This window comes from Mustela erminea, chromosome 2 (assembly GCF_009829155.1).
Source record: "Mustela erminea isolate mMusErm1 chromosome 2, mMusErm1.Pri, whole genome shotgun sequence".
NCBI classification, from domain to species: domain Eukaryota; kingdom Metazoa; phylum Chordata; class Mammalia; order Carnivora; family Mustelidae; genus Mustela; species Mustela erminea.
The window spans coordinates 129375380-129396967 of NC_045615.1; the positions used below are offsets into that span (position 1 = coordinate 129375380).

General features: G+C 43.2%; 1 long non-coding RNA gene across 2 annotated transcripts in view; it reads right to left on the minus strand.

The window, feature by feature from the left end:
- Positions 1–2472: 2472 nt before the first annotated feature.
- LOC116584984 overlaps positions 2473–21588 on the minus strand; it is a 38226-nt gene continuing 19110 nt past the window's right edge. For both annotated transcript variants that reach the window (XR_004283415.1, XR_004283414.1), the window contains 3 exons: positions 15655–15955; positions 15120–15279; positions 2473–3514 (listed from right to left, as the gene is read on the minus strand). This is a non-coding gene — a long non-coding RNA (uncharacterized LOC116584984). The remainder of the gene's footprint in view (positions 3515–15119; positions 15280–15654; positions 15956–21588) is intronic.

The following is a 21588-nucleotide window of genomic DNA, read 5'->3' on the forward strand; positions in this document are numbered from 1 at the left end:
GTGTTCATCCTGTCTGTGCTGGAGGACCCCGGAGATGGAGAGCTCCCTGTTTTAGCAAACAACCTATTTGATGGCACCTCTCAAGAGCAGAAATTATCAGAAAGTCCTTTCTTAGTTTGAGGCCAGGGTCTCTTCTATGTGGTGGCCCCAAATTTTCATCACCTATTCTCACGTGGGAAGAATAAGAGAGGGGCAAGTCCGGGAGAGGAAGAGAAGAGGAGTGGGGATGAGAAAAATGGGATAAATTCGAGCTTTATTGCCAAGATTTAGTCATTCGGCCTTTAATTTTTTGTTATAGTAGCTATATTCATATTTTTTTAATTAACATATGATGTATTATTAGTTTCAGGGGTACAGGTCTTTGATCCATCAGTCTTACTATATTCGGATTTTCTTAACAGTTTCATTGAGGTTTAATTGACATACAGTAAAGTGCATATGTTTACAGGGTACGATTTGACAAGTTTTTTTTTTTTTTTTTAAAGATTTTATTTATTTATTTGACAGAGAGAGAGATCACAAGTAGGCGGAGAGTCAGGCAGAGAGAGAGAGAGAAGCAGGCTCCCGCTGAGCAAAGAGCCCGATGCGGGGCTCGATCCCAGGACACTGAGATCATGACCTGAGCCGAAGGCAGCGGCTTAATCCACTGAGCCACCCAGGCGCCCCACGATTTGACAAGTTTTGATGTGACACAACCATCGCCACAGCAGAGGTACACAGTTGAGTATGTTAATCCCTTCCAGAAAGCTTCTTTGTATGATGTTGTAATGTCTCCTCCCTCTCCTCCCTGACCTCTACCCACAGGCAACCCCTGCTGGGCTTTCGATCACTGTGGCTTAGTTAGCACTTTATAGACTTTATCCAGATGGAATCATTCCATATGTATACACTTCTTGTCTGTCTTCATTTAACTCAAATAAATGTTTCAAAATCCATCCACGTTGTTGGGTGTATCAGTAATGCGCTTCTTTTTGTGACTGAGACATTTGCCATTGTGTGGATGTATCAACTTGGTTTGTCTATTCCCCTGTTGATGGAAATACGAGTTCTTTTCAATATTTGGCTGTTACATATAAAGTTACTATGAATGTCTTTGTACAAGTGTTTGTATGGGCATATGCTCTCATTTCTTTTTTGTTTATGTAGCAGTGAAATGGTTGAATCACAGGATAGGTATTTATTTAACTTTTTAAGAAACTACCAGATGGTTTTTGGACTTGGTTATGCCATAATTCCTTCTCACCAGTAGAGAGAAAGAGAGAGAAGGCGCATGTATGTGTGGGTGGGATTGGGGAGGGGTAGGGGAGAGGGAGACAGAATCTTAAGCAGGTTCCACACCCAGCATGGAGCCCAGCTCGGGGCTGGATCTCACAACCCTGCCATCATGACCTGAGCCAAAACCAAGAGTCCGATGTTTAACTGACTGAGCCACCCGGGTGCCCCTCCATCTTTTTAATTTTAGTCATTTAAATAGTCAAGCAGTAGTATCTCATTATGGCTCCAATTTGCATTTGTTTAATGACTAACAATATTCACATCTTTTCATGAGGTTATCTATCATCTATATATCTTTTTTTGATGAAATGTCTGTTCAAACCTTTTGTCCAATTTTAATTGGCTTGTGGGTTTTCTTATTGAGTTTTTGAGAATACTTTATGCATTCTGAATGCAAATCCCTTACTGGATTGGAGATCTTTAGATATTTTCTCCTACTTCATGACTTGTCTTTTCATTCTCTTAATAGTATTTTTCTAACAGTAGAAGGTCTTCATTTTGATAAAGCTCAATTTATTGTTTTTCTTCTATGGATTATGCTTTTTGTGTTTCATCTTTTTTTTTAAAGATTTTATTTATTTATTTGACAGAGAGAGACACAGGGAGAGAGGGAGCACAAACAAGGGGAGTGGGAGAGGGAGAAGCAGGCTTCCCACCCAGCAGGGAGCCCAATGTGGGGCTCTATCCCAGGACTCTGGGATCATGACCTGAGCCGAAGGCAGATGCTCAATGACAGAGCCACTCAGGCACCTCTTTTGTGTTTCATCTAAAGAAGTTTGCTTAGGGGCGGCTGGGTGGCTCAGTGGGTTAAGCCTTTGCCTTCGACTCAGGTCATGATCCCAGGGTTCTGGGATCGAGCCCCACATCGAACCCCACATCGGGCTCCCTGCTCAGTGGGGAGCCTGCTTCCCTTCCTCTCTCTCTGCCTGCCTCTCTGCCTACTTGTGATCTCTGTCTGTCAAATGAATAAATAAAATCTTTAAAAAAAAAAAAAAAAGAAGAAGAAGTTTGCTTAACCCAACATCATAAGGACTTTCTCCTATTTTTTTCCCCAGACAATTTGTGGTTCTGTATTTTACATTTAAGTCGATGATCCTTTTTTTTAAAAAAAAAGATTTTATTTATTTATTTGACATAGAGGGCTCGAGCAGGGAAGAGAGCAGATGCCCTGCTGAGCAGGGAGCCCGACGTGGCCTCAATCCCCGGACCCTGGGATTATGACTTGAGCTGAAGGCAGACACCTAACTGACTCGGATACCCTGGTGCCCCTAGATCTGTGATACATTTTGGGTTAATTTTTGTATCTAATATGCAGTCAAGCTTAGAGAGTCGTTTATTTTTGCTCACAGAGAGCTGGCTCCTCTACACTCTCAGGGTCATCTCTATGAGTCAAGACAACTACTCCCCAGCCTTGATTGGGTCCCCCATTCCTGTGCCGTGACCTGGAAACTTTCTCCAGGTAATAAGAGGACAGGCAGTTATAGGGCTCATTTACTTTGTTCAACCACTATCAAAGCCTGATATCCACTCTCTTGAGTGGTATCGCGTCGTCGTGTGCTTGTTTTTGTTTCCAGTTGTTTCAGGTGGGAAAATAAATCTGACCCTTGTTATTCTATTTTGACTGGAAGCGGAAGTCCCTATATTCTTATTTAAACCTGATATTTCTCTTTAAATAGCCTACATTTTTCTTTATTCACCCTTCGTACTTATATTGATGTAATCACAGATCTGAAACATCGTTGTGTTACTTTTATCCTAATTCATGTTAAAGTCAGTGTCACATTATTAACATTTTTAAAATGTACATTTATGTACCACTTCAAATAGCTGTGCTTATTTCAGTACTACCCATACAACAGGTTGGGCAAACCCAGCTTCAGGTACTTGCTTTGAATGCCCTGTCTCATCCACCTCTGTCCCCCATGTGTACCGTAATCATAGAAAATTCTCTGGGAGGTCAGTGATCCACGTTGTACTAACTGTTTTTCAGACTTTTGAAAAAGGAAACCATTGCATATGAAACTTATGCACACATCTAACCTTTGGCATATTCCAGAACTTTGAAAACAAACACTACACCTGTAGGAGTGTTGTTCCCTGACTGAGTTGGAACCCCAGAATAGCTGCGCATATGTTCATCCTCTCACAGACCACCTCTGAGTGGAAAGGTGAAGGTCTTCTGTTCTGGGTTCTTCTCCAGCTCCTGGCTTCTCTCATCTTGTGGGTGTGTTACCTGAACCTGCCCAACACCCAAGAGGTTAATGGTGACAACTGTAGCTCAATGCTACAGTTTGGGGATTTGGTGGGGGGGCAGTAGAAGAAAATTGCTTAACTGTCTAGATGCAGTCAAACCAATCAATACTTACTTTTTGGGCTTTCAGTTAAAAGTGGAACAACAAAATTCTATTCTCTCTCTCAAAGCTTTGCTTTATATCTCACACTTTGTGTTGCCGAAAGCAAGTTGGGGACCAAAAAGAGTAATTTTGATATCCTAGGTCTCTGCTCCCACAAGGAGGCTCTGTACCAATAATAATGGAGAGACTTTTCCTGACCCTTCCTGCCAAGGCACACGAAGGGTTCACTGTCTTCCAAAGGAGTTCTATCTCCTTTAGAAGCAGTTCTCAGAGTGGTAGTTCTTTGTTAATCATTCACTCTACTTCAGTGTTAACACGGAGAGAGAAGTACAAATGGCCTGTAGGGCCAGATATTTAAAGATGTGATTCACAAAGATACATGGCATCTGACATGTCAGTGTTGAGATAAAGGGAGTCTTAGATGTATGGAGAGCTGGAGAAGGTGTGACTGGTCTCAAGAAGATCCCCTCAATACCAGCTGATTGCAGTGTGAGTGTGGCTAAATATTCCCAATTTTTTCAAACTGAAGAGTCCATTTATTTATTTGACAGAGAGAGACAGAGTGAACACAAGCAGGGGGAGTGGTGGGCAGAGGGAGAAGGTGAAGCAGGCTCCCCACTGAGCAAGGAGCTTGATTCGGGGCTTGATCCCAGGACCCTGGGACCAAGATCTGAGCCGAAGGCAGACACTTAACTGACTGAGCCACCCAGGTGCCCCTAAATCTTCCAATTTTTAAATAATTGGGAAATGTAGCTTTTCTTCTGTAAGTAAAAGAGAAAAAAAGAAAAGAAAGGGAGAAAAAAAAGATACTGAAAACTCTAACAGCACCAACCAGTGGAAGACTGTACCATTCGTTAACCGTTTGGCAAATTTTGGCAGATCTCTATGTATTTGAAAATCTCTGATGTTGTTGTAAAGAGAAGCTGATCCCTCTTTATCAATTGGGAAGAGTTGTATGGGTGTCAAAGGTGTGAGAGGGGACAGAATCAGTTGTCTTCTATTATTTTAGGTTGAACTGCACTAAAGTTCTGCTTTGTTAACCCAGAAGGGTTGAATACTGCAGGCTTACAAAGTAAGCAGCCCAGTAGAGTTGTCAGTAAACAGTAAACAAGGTGACCCTGTACAGAGTCCTCTGTAGAGTTGTCAGTAAACACGGACCCTGTACAGAGTCCTCTGATGGGGTGAGACAATCTTTGCTATTTAGTGGCTAAGGATAAGAAGTGTTAGATGAAGCAGGCTCAATACTGTTAGCATAGATACTAAAATATCAAGAGGCTCAAACACAGTAAAAGGTTATGCCTCCCTCCCTTACATTGTGCTGAGCAGTTTTGGTTACCAGGCTAGGCTCAACATAGAGTTTGGGGATCAAGGTTGAAAAGTTCTGCCATCTTCAATGCTCAACTGTCAAGGCCACTCCATGGGTCAATATTCAGGAGCAACCCAAGAAAGTATATGGGAGGTTTCTACTGGCCAGATCTAGGAATGGTCCACATCATTTTTGCTCACATTTCACTGCAACAGAAGCTGGAAGTTGTATTCTCGTTGCATGCCAAGTGAAAAAGGAAAATTGTTTGGTGATTTGCTGGCAATTTCTGACATAGAAAGGAAGGCTCAAAGTAAGTTTGCCACTGAGTTAAAGTTTAGAAGATAAGGCACACCAACATTTTGGAGATGTCTCTGGCTCTGATACTTCGGACTTCCACCAAAGATTGAGGAAAGACAGTGGAATTTCTGATCTGAAAAGAAATACTTAAGCCATTTTGTAAATCAGCTTTAAGGGTGGCTGGTAAAAAAAACAGGCACTCTGCTACTAACTAGCTCTGAGGCCTTTGGCAAGGTTTAACTTGGTTGAGACTTGGATTCTCTTTCTGTCAAATGAAGATTAAAAAATATGTACTTTTTATTGTCATTCTAAGAATTGGAGACAATTTATGTAATATACACATGGCATATAGTCATTATGAGATCCAGCCAAATGGTTATCTAGGCTCTGCTAAGAGGTGTACACGGGCAAGAAACTCAACATCCTCGGAGTAGCCCTTTCCATTTCTATGCAGAGCTGACAGCCAGAAATATTCCTTGTCTTTTTTTTTTTTTTATATTTTATTTATTTATTTGACAGAGAAAGTCACAAGGAGGCAGAGAGGCAGGCAGAGAGAGAGGAGGAAGCAGGCTCCCTGCTGAGCAGAGAGCCCGATGTGGGACTCGATCCCAGGACCCTGAGATCATGACCTGAGCCGAAGGCAGAGACTTAATCCACTGAGCTGCCCAGGCGCCCCCAGAAAAATTCCTTGTCTTAAGCAAAATCTGTTTTCACCTTGAGTCCTACTTCCATCCACGAAAAGCACACAGAATGAGGTGAATCATTCTTCCACATACCAGATCTTCAGACATTTGGAAACAGCACTCGTACTCTGAGAACACTTTTCCAGTTTCTTCCATTTGGAACCCCTCACCCCTCTTGTTGTTCTCATCTGAAAACCTCTGCTTTGTCTTTATGTCTCTTAACACATGGTTTACAGAAAGCAAAACTCCACCGTATGTAGGACCTAACTAGAGGGGAGTGCGCTCGTAGCGTCCTCTCTTTTGCTGAAGAAATGTGTTACTCAGGGCCAAGTATCCGTGATGCTGCTGTAACAAAAAAAGACTTCACGATAAGACGGTTCAAATAAGAAAGGAATCTACTTTTCTCTCAGGTAACAGTCTAGAGATGAGCAAGTGGTCCAGGACAAGAGTGTGGCTTGACAGAGAAAAAAAAAAAATCCAGGGATTTTTTTCATTTTAATGCTCCTCCTGTCTCATAAGATGTTTTCCTCCCTTGAATAGCCACCGCGGGTTCACCAATGCCCCATACAACTGAAAGCCTAGAGAGAAGGAGAGGAAGCAGAGGGTGAGCCAAGTTCTTCTACAGAAGCGAACAGGAGTTGTGCTCAGCACTTCCGTTCCATTCTGTCAGTGAGAACTCCATCACGTGGTCACAAAAATCTGCAAGGGAAACTGGGACGTACAAATTCTGCTTTGGGGGTGAGGGGAACAGGGTAGAACACCATACTTTGCTAATACATTCTAAGTGGACGAGGGGAGAATGAACACCAAAGGGAAACCAAGAATCTCCTCTATGAGAAACTAGGCAAGACTAAAAGTCCCCGCAGACTAAAAGAGATTGGAAATAAGTAGCAAGAATCAGTACTAGTTGCTAAAATGATATGAGGGAGAATAGAAACAGGGTAATTCTAGCTCAGCTCTGTGGCAAGCTCGGGGGTAGCATGACAAATGGCTAAACCAGTTGCCTTGGTGCAGTCGTTTCCTGGAAAATGAATGACTAAGCTTGGTAGATACTTTCACCAGAAAGCTGTTAGAACTTCTAGATTTTTTAAGTCTTATGTATTGTAGTTATGAAACAATCTAGTAGAAATCATCTTTCCTAAAAAAAAAATATGAGGAACCTCTGTGAAATGAAAGAATGTCTGATCTTTCCTGTTCTCTGAGGATCTTTCCTGTTCTCTGACTAAATACACAGGACTTTCCAAACTCCGATTTCAGTTATTCTACCCTCCGGAGAACAGGCAATTGAATCTGGAAATTCCCAAAATGTCAATAAATGAAAAAGGCAAACAAATTGGGGAAAACAAACATTTTCATTTTGGAGTGGGGTGGGAATAATTACCGTGAAATATGCTAAATGCCAACTTTGATTTCTGGTGGTTTCTTGGGGATTTAAGATTTCATTTTCATGATTCATGGGCCACAAGTCATTGAAAATGCCAAGAGGTAAAATATACTTTAGGCTAAATGCATAAATCCCCTTTGACTGTTAGTAGGACTCAAATATTGACATTTAAAAGGAGAAATTTCTTTCTCCATATGGTAATGAAATCGAGCCCCACTATCACTGTTAAAAAATACAACTCCAAGTATATACTCTTTTGAATATTAGTCAATTAGGCAGTGGCATTGTCTCATTTAAAAAAAGGGCAATATGCTCATTAATTTAATTGCTTTATAGGAGAGAAGCAAATGTTAAAGTGACCACATTTTATATTCTCCATTAGGAAATCATAGTAGATGGTTAGTACAATAGCAAGGAGCAAGGTCTGAGAACGTATAGTGTACTAGGCTGGGGGACAGACCAAGGTCCTACAGGTCCCACTCAGTCACTTAGTGTAATGTCCAAACTTTCCCTGGGTAAACTTCCTATTAGAATCACTTGCAGAAAAGGACAGAGCTTCTCAGATCTGCAATCATCCCCTGGAATGGGAAAAGTCCTCAATGTTGAGCAGCCTCACACGACAAAGATTTTGGAATCTTAACATTAATGTGAGGATAATTGATCAAGGAGGATTTCGTTGGCTTCTCTCTTTCTTTGCTCTCTTTCTTTTTTTCCCCAGAGCTAATTCAGCACAGCCTCCTTCTAGAACCAGCTTTGAAGTCCTCTGCGCACCTGGGTAGATTATAAAGAAAGGAGGCAGAGCTTCCACACCCAAACTCGAAATTCACAATCCAGCATGACAGTTAAGACATGCCCTCTAGCATCTAGTTTAAAAGTTAAACCCAAGCTTGATATAATCTCCTGAAATGGTTAACCCTTGCCCGGATTTAGCACCTTTCCCTCATGCCAGAGGAAGAGTGCGGACTTGACTTCTGTTAAGGTGTAACGCTCTCCGCAGAAACATACGTGATCTGGGTAGATAGGCTCTGTGATAGGTGCTCTAGAACATTAGAGAGAATTTCTGACTATTGCTTATTCTTGGCTCAGGGTCCAAGAGGGACAAAATGCATACTCCTTCCAGGCCCTTCTCCCCTTTGGCTTTTTGGATTTCTCTTTCCAACATCACCTCAGTCACAGCTCTTCCCCATTTTTTTCCCTGGGGTATCCCCAGCCCTTACCCTGGGGGCTGGCCTTCTTTGCCTGGTGTAGGTGAGACGGCAGGATGGAAGGATCGTAGGCAGAGTGCAAGGGGCTGGGTCTAGAAGAGCGAAACGTTAGGGCTCCGGTTGGGTTGAGGAACTCTACGACCAAGGATTGGGAGCAATGAGGGGTCAAAGAACGAGCCGTGCCGGACAGGCCAGGGGAAGGGAAAAGTAGAGACGAGGATGTGATTTGGAGCCAAATGCGTGCCCTAGGCAGGAAGCTGCTCACATCCTTCCAGCCGGGGTGGGACCAGACTCGGGGCCCAGCCAGCTGCTAGACCTTGCAGGTGCAGACAGGGAAGTGGCTGCACCTGGCTCCTGTGGGTGTGTAGGTGGGAACTACAGATAGGCACCTGGTTTCTGGCAACAGAGCTGGTTCTGATCCAACCACCACTCCCTGACCCCATGAATGGCGAACTCTCTGGAGTGCCCTCACGAGCCCCCTCCCCGGTCCCCCATGTCTCAGCCTGGCCTTCATCTTGTGATTGCCATGAAGGGAGGGGTCCAAACCTTAAGGGTCACCAGCTCCACGGTAAATCCATCTCTGTAAATCAGGCTGGGAGAGGAAATCCCAAAGTGACCAGCCAGGAGGATTCCCTGCTCAGGGCTTCACCGCTTGCTTGGAGGCTGGAGGATCTTTCACTGACATGCAGCTCAGAGCTCCAGTCGCTTTGTGTCTGAAGTGACTGCCGAGCACAGCAGCAACCGCTTATTATGATTAATTAGATTTTTAATTAATGCCTCACTACTTAATTAAGAAGGAGCCCTTGGAGTAAAACCCCAACTAAATACTCTTTCTGTCATTAATCCTCTCTGCCTTCTATCAGAGGAAAAGACAGACAAGGGGTATAACATTATGTGGGGTTTTGGTCTCCCAAGAAGTCACGAAGATATTATCAGAATAGCAAAAGAGCTTCTAATTTCTTCCCATCATGCTTTCTCATTCTTTGGATTGCTTAGGGTTTTTTTTGTTCCGGGACTCTTTTTCATTTTCATTATTCAACTCATTTTTTTTAAAGATTTTATTTATTTATTTGACAGACAGAATCACAAGTAGGCAGAGAGGCAAGCAGAGAGAGAGGAGGAAGCAGGCTCCCCGCCAGGCAAAGGACCCAATGTGGGGCTCGATCCCAGGGCCCTGGGATCGTGACCTGAGCCGAAGGCAGAGGCTTTAACCCACTGAGCCACCCAGTTGCCCCTATTCAACTCATTTTAATTGAACAACATTTGTTGAGCCATAAATGTGTGCAGGGCTTTGTTGTAGGTGCTCTGGAGAGTCAGAAAGGTTAACACCTGCTCCTGCCTTCCTGGGAGCTCAGTCTCGGGAGAGGCAGCAAGGTTCACCGGTGTGAAAAGATCATGACTACAGGCGAAGGGGAGGTAGGATAAGAAAGCAGGGCCCTCCGTGGAACTTGAAACTGATTCTGTGACCGTTTCCCACGAAGAATCCCAAAGCTGGTTGGAGTTGTCATGGTGTCACCATGGACCAAGCATGGTGCCAGAGGCTGGACGCCCATGACCTCCAACTGTTGCAGTTTAGAACGGAGGACAAGGAAGAAGTGCCTGCCTTGTCAGTGACCCCTCATCCAGGTTGATTTCTCTTGCTATCTCCTCCCACCAGCACGGGTAATAATTGGTCGGTGCTCTGTCCACTGTGGGTGCCAACAGAGAAGGGACTGTGCCTCTGCCTTGTTTCCCACTGTATCCCCAGCACTTAGCACAGAACCAGCATCAAGCAGGAAGGAAGGAGAGAATTGTAACCATGGCAAAGCCACAATGCTATTCCAGAACAGACTCCTTTAAATGTCCAAACTCTTTCTCCTCTAGCACGCTGGGCTTCAGGACCAGCAGAATGGGTGCACAGTCCTCAAAATGACCCTGGGAAGGAAAAACACCCATCCTTGTGTAGTCTGCTTTGGAAGATTGAAAATGACTCTTGTTCCAGGATCGTCATCTCTGGTGTATAAAGAGGGGCCAGTGGGAGCAAGCAGTCCAGCAGAAGTAGCAGCATCTGTAGCTGAGAGTGTCCACGGCCTCTGGGGCTCCCCCCGCCCACGCGTCCATCCATGCTGACCACCCAAGGGTGGAGTCAGTACCAGCCTTCCCCTGCACTTGGCCTCCAGAGAGACACTGACGCCCTGTCTGTCAGCCCCATGTGGAAAACCTCCCTGTCCTCTTTGTCCAGCCAAATCAGGATTGGCAATCTTCTTGAGAAATTTTTACTCATGAAACTAAGAAAGGAAACATAAAAATAGTTTCCCAGAAGACGAAAATTGAGCATATTTGCTAAACTATAGGTACCTGAACTGAGTACAAGGTAAACTCTCAAACTTTGTTGCTTTTCCCCCACCTACTGGGGCTGGAGGCAAAAAAAAAAAAAAAAAACAAACACAACTTAGTTTTACTCCAAAGTGGGTTTGGGTTGACAGCTCTTCCCACTCTGGTGAAAGCCCTAATCTTTATCAGAACCTGCTTCATGGTCCCCTTGCTCACCCCGGACTCTCCCCTGGCTCTGAACTATAGATAAATTCTCTCTCTTGCAACCAAGGATGGTTTCATGGGTGTCTGACCAGAGGTGGTACACAGAACCTCCTGCTTGGAAGGGTTTCTCCTTTGGGGTTTAACACTCTGCAACCACTGCCTTGAAATTCTTAATAGTTGGGTCTTTGGATTTGTATTTGAAGTCAAGCCCAATAGAACAATGAAGAATGTGGGGGCTGAGGGAGGAGAGGGGGTTTGCTCAGAAGCGATGGTCCAGCTTTCCTTGCCTGACCACTCCCAGGCATGGGTTCTCAACCACCTTCTTCCCTTCCCCCAGCACCCTGAGCCCCTACCCCCATCCTGGCCCCACCATTGCAACCCCCACCCAGTGACCACTGTTAACCCTGCCAGGGATCTGGGTATAGAAACGGGATGGTGGGTTCAGGTTCATAGATCCTGTAGAGTCTTGGGGCTGAGCATAGGAGCAGCCCCAAGTCCCTGCCCTGAGTTATACCCCAGCATAGACGCAGGGACATTGGGTAGATGAGCCTCTTGCTCAGGCTGATCCACACACTTTATAGGGTTTCATGCAGAAGTTGCAATACCCTTAGGGACCCCCTGTCTACTGAAATTTGGGGTGGTAGGCCTCTAGGAAGGGGAGATGCCCCCCTCGACCTATTGCCCCTGGCTAGAGGCCTTGTGTGGCTCTAGGGGCTACTGGGAGGGAGAACCTAGGAGATGATGAGCTGTGCGTGCGTGAGCACCGAGCAAGAACCAGCCATAAGGGGTCTCTACTCGCCCTCCGCATGTCCCCAGGCTCCAGGGTGTGAAACAGTGATTTGAAAACAAAACGAAACAAAACACACCATGACAGGCTAAGAGAAAGATAGACCCCAGAAAGAAAACACCTCTTATTTTAATACATCTAACCTACTTTTCTCCTGCTCTTTGAACAAGGAGTTCTGCCCTTGCATTTTGCCCGGGGGCATGAAAATTATGTAACTGGTCCCATTTGCAAACCCCCTTCCTAGCTTGATCCTTGGGATGCAAAAGATACTGCCCTATCTTGCTCCCTGAGAGTCTTCCCTCCTGGCCTATAGGCGAGCCTTCAGTGATGGAGCGGTAGCCTCCATGACACCATCATATCTCTGGACCCTACGGCTCTTAACTAGCCCTAGACATTGACTTTATGCCCTGACTTGGTTTTTATTTTATTTTATTTTATTTTATTTTTAAGATTTTTATTTATTTATTTGACAGAGATCACAAGTAGGCAGAGAGGCAAGCAGAGAGAGAGGAGGAAGCAGGCTCCCTTTGAAGCAGACAGCCTGATGTGGGGCTCGATCCCAGGACCCTGGGATCATGACCTGAGCCAAAGGCAGAGGCTTTAACCCACTGAGCCACCCAGGCGCCCCTGACTCGTTTTCTATGGCCTACCGGATTTGCCAGAAGTAACGTTCCTAGCCAGAAATCATAACTCAGAGGAGGTGTCTTCTTCCCATATTATTCTAAGTTGGTCTCTTGGTTTGGCCATTCAAGGGGCCACCTAGGTCTTGCTTTGGTTGCCATCTATATTGGAGAACCTGATTTCAATAAATCATCTCCTTTGTCTGCTAAAGGACTTTTGAATCTCTTCATTTTCAAAGTCTCCTCTCTAAGATCTGCTCCTTCCTTCCCTGTCTTTACTGAGAGAAGCCTCTAATGAGCAGAGATGATTGATGTCCTCCTACGAATGATGTTCCTTCAACCCACAGCCAAGGCCTTCCTACAGCTCCATCCACTTCTCTAGTTTCCTGCTATCACTTATCCTGCAGGCTTCCCAATGAGTGTCCTCAGATCCTCCCACCATAAGACCTAATAATAAAGACACATCAATTTTTGTTTTAAATTACAGTTATAACTTGAACCAAAAGAAAGGCAATCATTTATCACAACTAAATAAGTAAACTATGATTTCTAAAATTATATGCATAATATATACTGTATATGTATGTATATATGTATATAACATTTCTTACACTATATATTTATTTATTTAATCCTCACAACAGCTCTATGAAGTAAATAATGTATTACAGTTCTCATTTTACAATGAGAAAAAAAATGAAGGCACAGAAGTGTAAAATGATTTGTCCACACTCACGAAGCCAGTAAATCAATCTGTGGGATTCAAACCCAGATCTAGTAAGTGCCCTAAACAATACACTCAGAAAAGTACAGAGGGGAGATAACATAGTTAGCATGGGCAGAGAAGTCCTGGGGAGACAGGGACCCAAACAGGACATAGGACGAAGGAGAGGCTTTAGGAAGAAAAGGAGAGAGAGGGATCGCTCCTGAATCCGAAACTCTAGGAGTGGGGCCAGCAATCCACATTCTAAGAGCCATGATTCTGATATATGCTCAAGTTTGAGAACTACTGGATTAGTTAATGCGTAAGTGCTTAGCGGCACTTAGTACACACTAACTGCTTCATTGGTGTTAAATGTTACTACTAGCGATTGGACCACACATCTTCATGTATGGCCTTGACCCTACTACACAGGTGCTGCCCTGGTCTTCTGGATTACCTAGAGGTCTCCACCCTGAGAGTATATGGTGTCCACCTTCACACAGGTCTCATCAGACCTTCTGCAACCCTCCCTGCCCAGTTTGCCAGCAACTGCCTTTGACTCAGGTCATTGTCCTGGGGTCCTGGGATGGAGTTCCACCTTGGGCTCCCCCTGCTCCCCAGGGAACCTGCTTCTCCCTCTCCCTCTGACTGCCACTCCCTCTGCTTGTGCTTTCTCTGTGTGTCAAATAAAGAAATAAAATCTTGGGGCACCTGGGTGGCTCAGTGGGTTAAGCTTCTGCCTTCGGCTCAGGTCATGATCCCAGGGTCCTGGGATCAAGCCCTGCATCAGGCTCTTTGCTCAGCGGGGAGCCTGCTTCTCCCCCCGCCTGCTCCCCTCACCTGTGTTCCCGCTCTCGCTCTGTGTCTCCTTGTCAAATAAATAAATAAAATATTAAAAAAATAATAAATAAAATCCTTTAAAAATAAATAAATAAAACCTTAAAAAAAAAGAAACCTAACCCTACAATGGATCAACCATGGTGACTGGACAGATTCTCCAACCTCTCAGGGTCTCTGCTCATCTACAAAATGTCACAACCAATCACCTGCTCTTTGCCACAACACCAGAGAGATGTAAAACTCAAGCAATTAGATGAATACAGAGTGCCTAGCAGAGTGCCCCGAGTGTGGCAAGTGCTTGGTGAACATCGACTTTAAATACTCAACATTATACATTAGCCTACTGATACCGCAGAGCAGCAAAGCTGTGTCAGATTATAAAGCAAGAGCTGGTGACTTTGACTTCTCTGTTCCAGGGAAGGATCTGTGTGAGGAGTGACTGTCCTCTTACTACCTCATATGGTTACTGCTGGTTTAAATATTTGCTGTTGCTGTTTTTACTGTAAATTTGCAGAACTAGGAGGCTGAACTTTGGATCTTACATTAAAGTGGGCAGAGTTTCATAGACAAAGGGGATGGGAAGAGGTGGGACTGGGAGAAAGCTCTGTGAAGGGACGGGTGAGCTGAGTTCTGTCTAGACATCTTTGTGTTAGCATACGGGACCCGGCCCCTGTAAATATGTCCGTCTTTATAGTTTACATTTTCCTTCTGTTCTAGAGAGCCGGGGAGTGTCTATCCATATTTGCTTCATAAAGTCTCTTTGGAGAGATTTTTACAGGGATGGGGATTTGCCTTCTCTTGGACAAGTATGGCTAGGAGGTCAGAGTGAGCCCAGAGGTTAGAGAACATGGTGGCAGTTATGGTGACTCTCCAACCCCACAACCCCCCAACCCTGCCCCTCAACTGCTGTGTCCTCCCCTGTGGCTGGGGGAAGAGAGAAGGATAAGCTAGCTGGGAAGACTGATTTAGTCCCTTCTCAAGGTCTTCTGTCAAAGGATAAATCTACCTCAGTCCTTTACAACCAAACACACACAAACAAAAAACCAGGTGAAATAAAATGTAAAGTCCTTCGATTCTCCCTCATAGTAGGACTTACTGTCCCCAGGCAAGGCGGAGGCCATCTTGAAGGATGTTTGCCAGGAAGTTACCTGAGGAGTCAGGCTGATGAAGCTCCCAGGGTGCCAGGCGGCCACACATGACGCTTGTTAGTCACATTATTCATGAGGAGGCTCTGAGGATATTGGTGTGGATGACATGCTTCGTGCTGATACAATCTTGAGTGATTCGGTGAGAACGTTTTAAAAGGCCCTGTAAAAGTTTTTAGACATAAATGCAGCCGGTTTGTTATAGAACCTCAATTGCTAACTACTCCCTTGAGGACACTGAACCAGGAGAGGTTTCAGAGGTTCCCCGCTTGAAAACACCCAAGTGAACATTTAAGTGGTGAAAAGGAAAACAACCAGGAAACACCCTGATGCTGACAGCTGGAAATTTTGGTGATGTGGCTTCCCTGTCCCCAGGCACCCAGAGCACTATCTGTAGAAGATAAGTGAGTCAGAGCCTGCCTGGCCAAATCCTGATTCACAATGCCACCCCCCAACCCCACCCCACAGACCCCAGAAGGAAAGACTCGGAATTTCCCTGAGCGGCCAACCTTAGCCACTCCGCATCCCAGCTGGTCACCTGACCTTTCTGTGCGTCTCTTTCCCTGCATGTTGTCCTACGGGGCCGGACCATATAGATGGTGGAGCTTCCGAGCCCGGTGTGTGATGCTGTGGCCATTTTTGACTTGTGTTTTGCTTAAAGATGCTTTCTCAGCTGGCATGGAGAACATGGGGAGTGGCTGAAGTTCCACGAGACCAACCCAAATTTTCCTATTTCTCTTCCACCTAGAGAACTTCTAGTTTTGCTCATTTTTGCCAGTGACCTGTTTAATGGAGCTGAATGTGTCGGATAATCAAGAGGCAGGGCAGACAGACTCCACCTGGGAAAAAAAAAAAAAGCACCAAAAAACCCTTTTAAGACCAACCTCCCTGCACGGAAGGGTGCTCCTCTCCCGCTCTCCTCTCCCCCAGGGCTTGGCACACATCGTTAAAGTGTTTGCTGACATCTCCATCTGATTCCCCTGACAGCCTGCTTTGCCCCAGGTCCTTGGCTCCCTTAAACCAAGGTTTACACCAAGGTTTACACTTACCCAGAGACAGGTTATAAAATGATGAACTCTTCTTTTTCGTTTTGGGCATTTGCTTGGCATGAGATCACCCAAACCTTGTTTTTCCACAAACACCTAGTGGAATAACTAATTAATTATCCCTCTGAGGTGAGAACAATATAAGGAAGATGTACTTAGATTCAGCAGATAATCAAATAGCCGAATTTAATTTAATTCTGCCTAGAATTCTTTTCATACAGCAATTAAGAGTCTAATTCTGGTTTTAGAGCAAAGCCATAAAACAAGTTATTTCAACTTTTTATTTTAAGATTTTATTTATTTGACAGAGAGAGAGAGAGAGAGCGAGCGCAAGCAGAGGGAGAGGGAGAAGTAGGTTCCCCACTGAGCAAGGATCCCAATGCGGGACTCAATTCCAGGATCCTGGGATCATGACCTGAACCAAAAGCAGAGGCTTAACCATCTGAGCTACCCAGGTGCCCCTAAACTTTTTTTTCTTTCTTTTTTTTTTTTTTTTTTAAATACTAAGATATTGCACAACATTTGCGTGGCATGATGTGAGAAGCAAAATGTTGGTCAAGCTTTGGGCAGACTAAGGCTCACCATTTGCAGGAAAATCAAATGTTTTAGCATTGGTTTGCCATGGTAGAGTGCAGCCGTCACTCCGATAGGGAGCCAGTAGAACACGTTCTGGAAAATGCTAATTGATGACCTCAAGCCCCACTCTCATAAAATGGCAGCTAGTTGTCAGGTGCCCTGTTTGTGGTTCCCAGTCGGCTTAAAGTTGAGTCACCCAGCCGGAGTAATTGAGTGCGGGTTGGATGGCCAAGCCAAGGAGATTGCCACCACCCAGGCCCAGCCCCAGCCCTGCCTCAGGCCAGGACTGGCCCCTTCCCCACCTAAGCCAGCCACTGACTGTTTCCAGGGAGGGACCTATAGAGCACTCTGCCAAGGAGTCCCTATTAGAACTACACCCTCCCTAGGACTAGGCTAGCCACCGCCGCTGGGCCTTGCCTTGAGGCTCCAAGGGCACAATTAATTGCAACAGCTGCAGCTTAATGTGTCCCTAAGCCCTTTGTTGATCTTGGTGGCAATGACATCAAGGAAAAAAATAATAATATCGATATATCTAAAAGGTCAAGGATGTTTCTTCTGAGGTTCTGCTGGGTGTGGTTTCTACCCAATCAATCTGGGTTCCTATGAAAACCGTGCTGGTTAATTCTCAAACGTTAACAATGATAGTTGATGGGGACATGATTGTTTCTTGGGAATTATTGTGTTTCTGGGCATTTATTTACTTGGCCTTTCTAGAATTAAGCTTGTAAGTTCTATTACTCATCATGTTAAATACAAGTTACTAGCATTGAATTTAATATAGTAGTACATGGGAGAGTTTCTAAGAGGTGTGTGCCTTTCTGAGATTTGCTTTAATTAATCAAATAATTCAGTGTATTTTTGAAGGCGTGTTCATTTACTGCAGAGTTTAGGTTTTGAGATGCCTAAAATAGCTGATCCATATGTCAAAAGTCTGAGAAACAGAAAAATTTCTCCTGAAGCCTCAGAGGAGACATCAAATGCATTCTGACTGCAAAGCAAGTCTGCAAAATGGAAGGCAGAGGACTTTGAAGAGAGAATGGAATAACTGGAAATAACAAAAGCAAATGTGGGAGGATTCTGAAGGACTTGAAACATGAAATACTACTACTTACTGCCCAAGCTGTTGTCAATGAGGACAAAGGTAGTGTAAGAAATCTCTTCCAAACGGAAACAAAATATCAGAGAGAAACAGTAAACATACCAAATAAAGACATTAAGTTTTAACATGGTGGAAATGTTTCACGCCATCCATTGTATGTTGGAGACTAGCCAGCTGCCCACTAAACCCACCCTCTTATTCCTGAACACATAGCTAGACGACATTTCCCCAACTACCTTACAATTAGCCGTGACCATGTGACTGAGCTCTGGTCAGCGGAATGAGAGCCCAAAGTGATGTTCACCCCCCAAGTCTCGGCCCATCCTATGCAATCCCCCATGCTCTTTGCCTCTTCCCTCACCTGCTAGACAATTGCTGAGGACCCTGTGGGGTCTTTCAGGCTCAAGGGTATGACGGAGCTGCTGGATGAAAGGGAACAATCCCTGTCAACCCAAGTTAGATGACCACGTGAACAAGAAATAAACCTCCATGGACTAAGCCACTGAGCTCTGGGGCTTATTAGGTCAGCCCCGCTAACATTCACAAGAGTCATCTCTTCCGATTGCTGAGTTCAAGATCCATGCAAAGCAAAGTCAACAGGCGACATATATATCCTAGGGCACATTTCTGTTACCATCACAGGGACAAGATTACTTCATCTATTAGGTTTAGTTGGGGACAATTTTAAGTTATTGTTGCAAAGCTTTGGTTATTGGACTCTTCAACACTGTAGACTATGAAGAACAAGATTCTCCATGATGTTCAGGATAAATGAATTAACAAACTAATAAACAAAACAAACAAACTGAATGTGCGAATGTGTAGCTATTTTATTAATAACAGTTAAACATACCAGTTACAGTTATAATTTTTAAAAAATCACAAGGGAACTTTTTATCTAATCACATGGAAGATGGAAACATTAAATCTTATTGTAGTCCATCTTTCCTCAAACTTCTGTCCTTTCTTCTGTGGGAATTCTCTCCAATCCCATGATGTAAAACACCTATAATCTCTGTGTTGATGATGCTCAGATTTGTTTCTCCAGCCCAGACTATTCTCCTCAAGATTTGAACCATATATGGTTCCTGGATTGTTAGCACTTGGATGCCAAACATAACAGGCGTTCAAATGAATGAATCATTGAGCTGCAAAGACCAATAAAAGTTACCTCTACTGGACACTGTTGGTTATCTTCTCAGCATCAATTCCCTTCCACCCATTTGCCTTCGAAAGAGAACCCAAATTTGGTTCACGTGTCTACACTTTCCCACGCAGTAATGTCCCCGGGGAAAGCTGACTCTACTCTCAACTCCAGGGGTGGTCTGGGCAAAGGGTAATGTAATCAGTTCGGGAATGGGCATGTGCCAATGAGACGTGAAGAGTTGTCTGCTGGGAAGCTTCTGGAAGAAGTTTCCTTACTCCTCAGAGAGAAGGACAAGAGAAGAAAAGGAAGGAAAAAAAGTCATAAGAAAAAGCAGATACAGCGTAGAGCCCTGAGATCAAGTTCATATATTCTTAGACCACACTAACTGGGTTTGAATCTACCACTTACTAATTATGTAATAGTCAACAAATTACAGAGCTTTTCAGTGCCTCTGTTTTCTCATCTGCAAAAGCAGTTTTGAGAAGAAAAAAATGAGATAATGTATGTAAAATGCTGGCACATAGTAAGCACCATATTTACACTTCTTTTATTACTATTATTTTGTTCTGGAGATTTTTTGCTGGAACCATCTCGCTATGCGCCTGAGGAATCAACTAACTCCAGGAATGCAAAGAGAATTTCAAGTAAATTTCTTCAAAATTCACCGAAGCAAAGAAATGGAAAAAACCTGGGTCTTCAGCCACATGGTTGAATTTTGTAACTAATCAACCCTCTACTCTGCTAGCATACTGTTATACGGAATAATAAACTCCCTTACTGTTCAAGCCTTATTGTTCAGATTAGGTTTCTTTATTTATATCCAAAGCCATCCAACTTGACCCATCAACTAGTACGGGCCTTTCAGAACTTTTCACAATCATGGAATCCTTTTTTTTTTTTTTAAATTTAATAACATGAGTAATAAAATTGACTTTCCTTATTAAAACGTACAAGCATTTCAGATAAAGCTTAAAGTCCTTTCTAATTCTGCACCTTTGGACTCTAACCCACCTTCTCCCCGGCTCCCCAGAGGTAACCACAATCATCCTTTTGGCACGTGTTGTTTCATAATTTTTAAAATTTATTTATATAAAGACTTCTGTATCCAAAGAAAATACGTAGTAGTGTATACATGTGTTAACATCAATGATTATATATTGTACACACCTGTCTGCAAGTTGATATTTTTAGTCAATGTATATTTTAAAGAGTGAACTATGTTAGTCTATAGTTTGACCTCCTTTCTTTGTAACTGTTACAGAATATTTCAAAGTGTTAATATTCGCCAATCACCAGTTGATGGGCTTCTAGATTTCTTTAGAATTTTCAAATTCTCTAGAATTTGAATTTAGAATTCTAGATTCGTTTTAGTTTATGTTTGTTAACATCAATAATTATATATTGTACACATCTTGTGCAAGTTGATGTTTTAGTCAATGGCATATTTTAAAGAGTGAACTATGTTAGTCTATAGTTTGACCTCCTTTCTTTGTAACTGTTACAGAATATTTCAAATTGTTAATATTCGCCAATCACCAGTTGATGGGCTTCTAGATTTCTTTAGAATTTTCAAATTCTTTAGAATTTGAATTTAGAATTCTAGATTTGTTTTAGTTTATGTTTGTAACCATAGACAATGCTATAATATGTGTCTGTTTGTCCTAGCTACATTCTCAGTGCACAAAAACTCATGAAGTCACTAGTTTTTAGTGATTTGTTACTTTTGTCAATACGGACTATGCTTTTTAATCCTTGAATTCTTTTTTGCCTGATATTGTCCTTTTCCCCTTGAATTCTGTTTTGTCTGATATTAAGAATACTATAGACTCTTTTTGTTAGCATTTGCTTAGTAAGTGTTTTTCCATCCCCGTATTTCAACTTTTCTGTTCCATCTTGCTTTATATTTCTTATCAAAAACATGGTTGTGGAGTTTTAAATATCTGACTATGCCTGATTTTCAATGAAGTTGTGTATTTTTTTTTTCCCAATATATATTCTACCAACAAACATATGGCCTTGGTGTTAGAGGAATACAAATAGCAGGTGCTCAGTTTACCTGGAAACTAGAAGTTGTATCAACTGTGAAATTGGTATGTATTTACATTTTTAATGTGGACTTTATCAAGTATCAAAAGTTATAACAATATGTGCATGTATTTAAAATGTTGCTAGAATATATTTTATCCTTTTGTGTAGGAAGAGTTCCAAAGCACATGGATTATTCATGAAGCTATCTGGAGAGTAATAGTGAGATGACAACCTTGGTGGTTGTGCTAAGTTTTTCTCTTTTTTTGCAAAGATTTTATGCAAGAGTCCCACATCGGGCTCCCTGCTCAGCGGGGAGCCTGCTTCTCCCTCTCCCTCTGCCTGCCTCCCCCCACTGCTTGTGTGCGCTCTCTTTCTCTCTCTCTGTCAAATAAATAAAATCTTAAAAAATAAAAATAAAAAATAAATAAATAAAAATAAAGTAAACCCCGAGTGTCATCGACTGTTAGTGAAATGAAACCATTCATGAAGTCAAACTGTTTACTTACCAAAAGGTGAAAAAATGTCAGCCATCACTTTCCTTATACTTTGGTACACTTTGTCACACACGTGCTACTA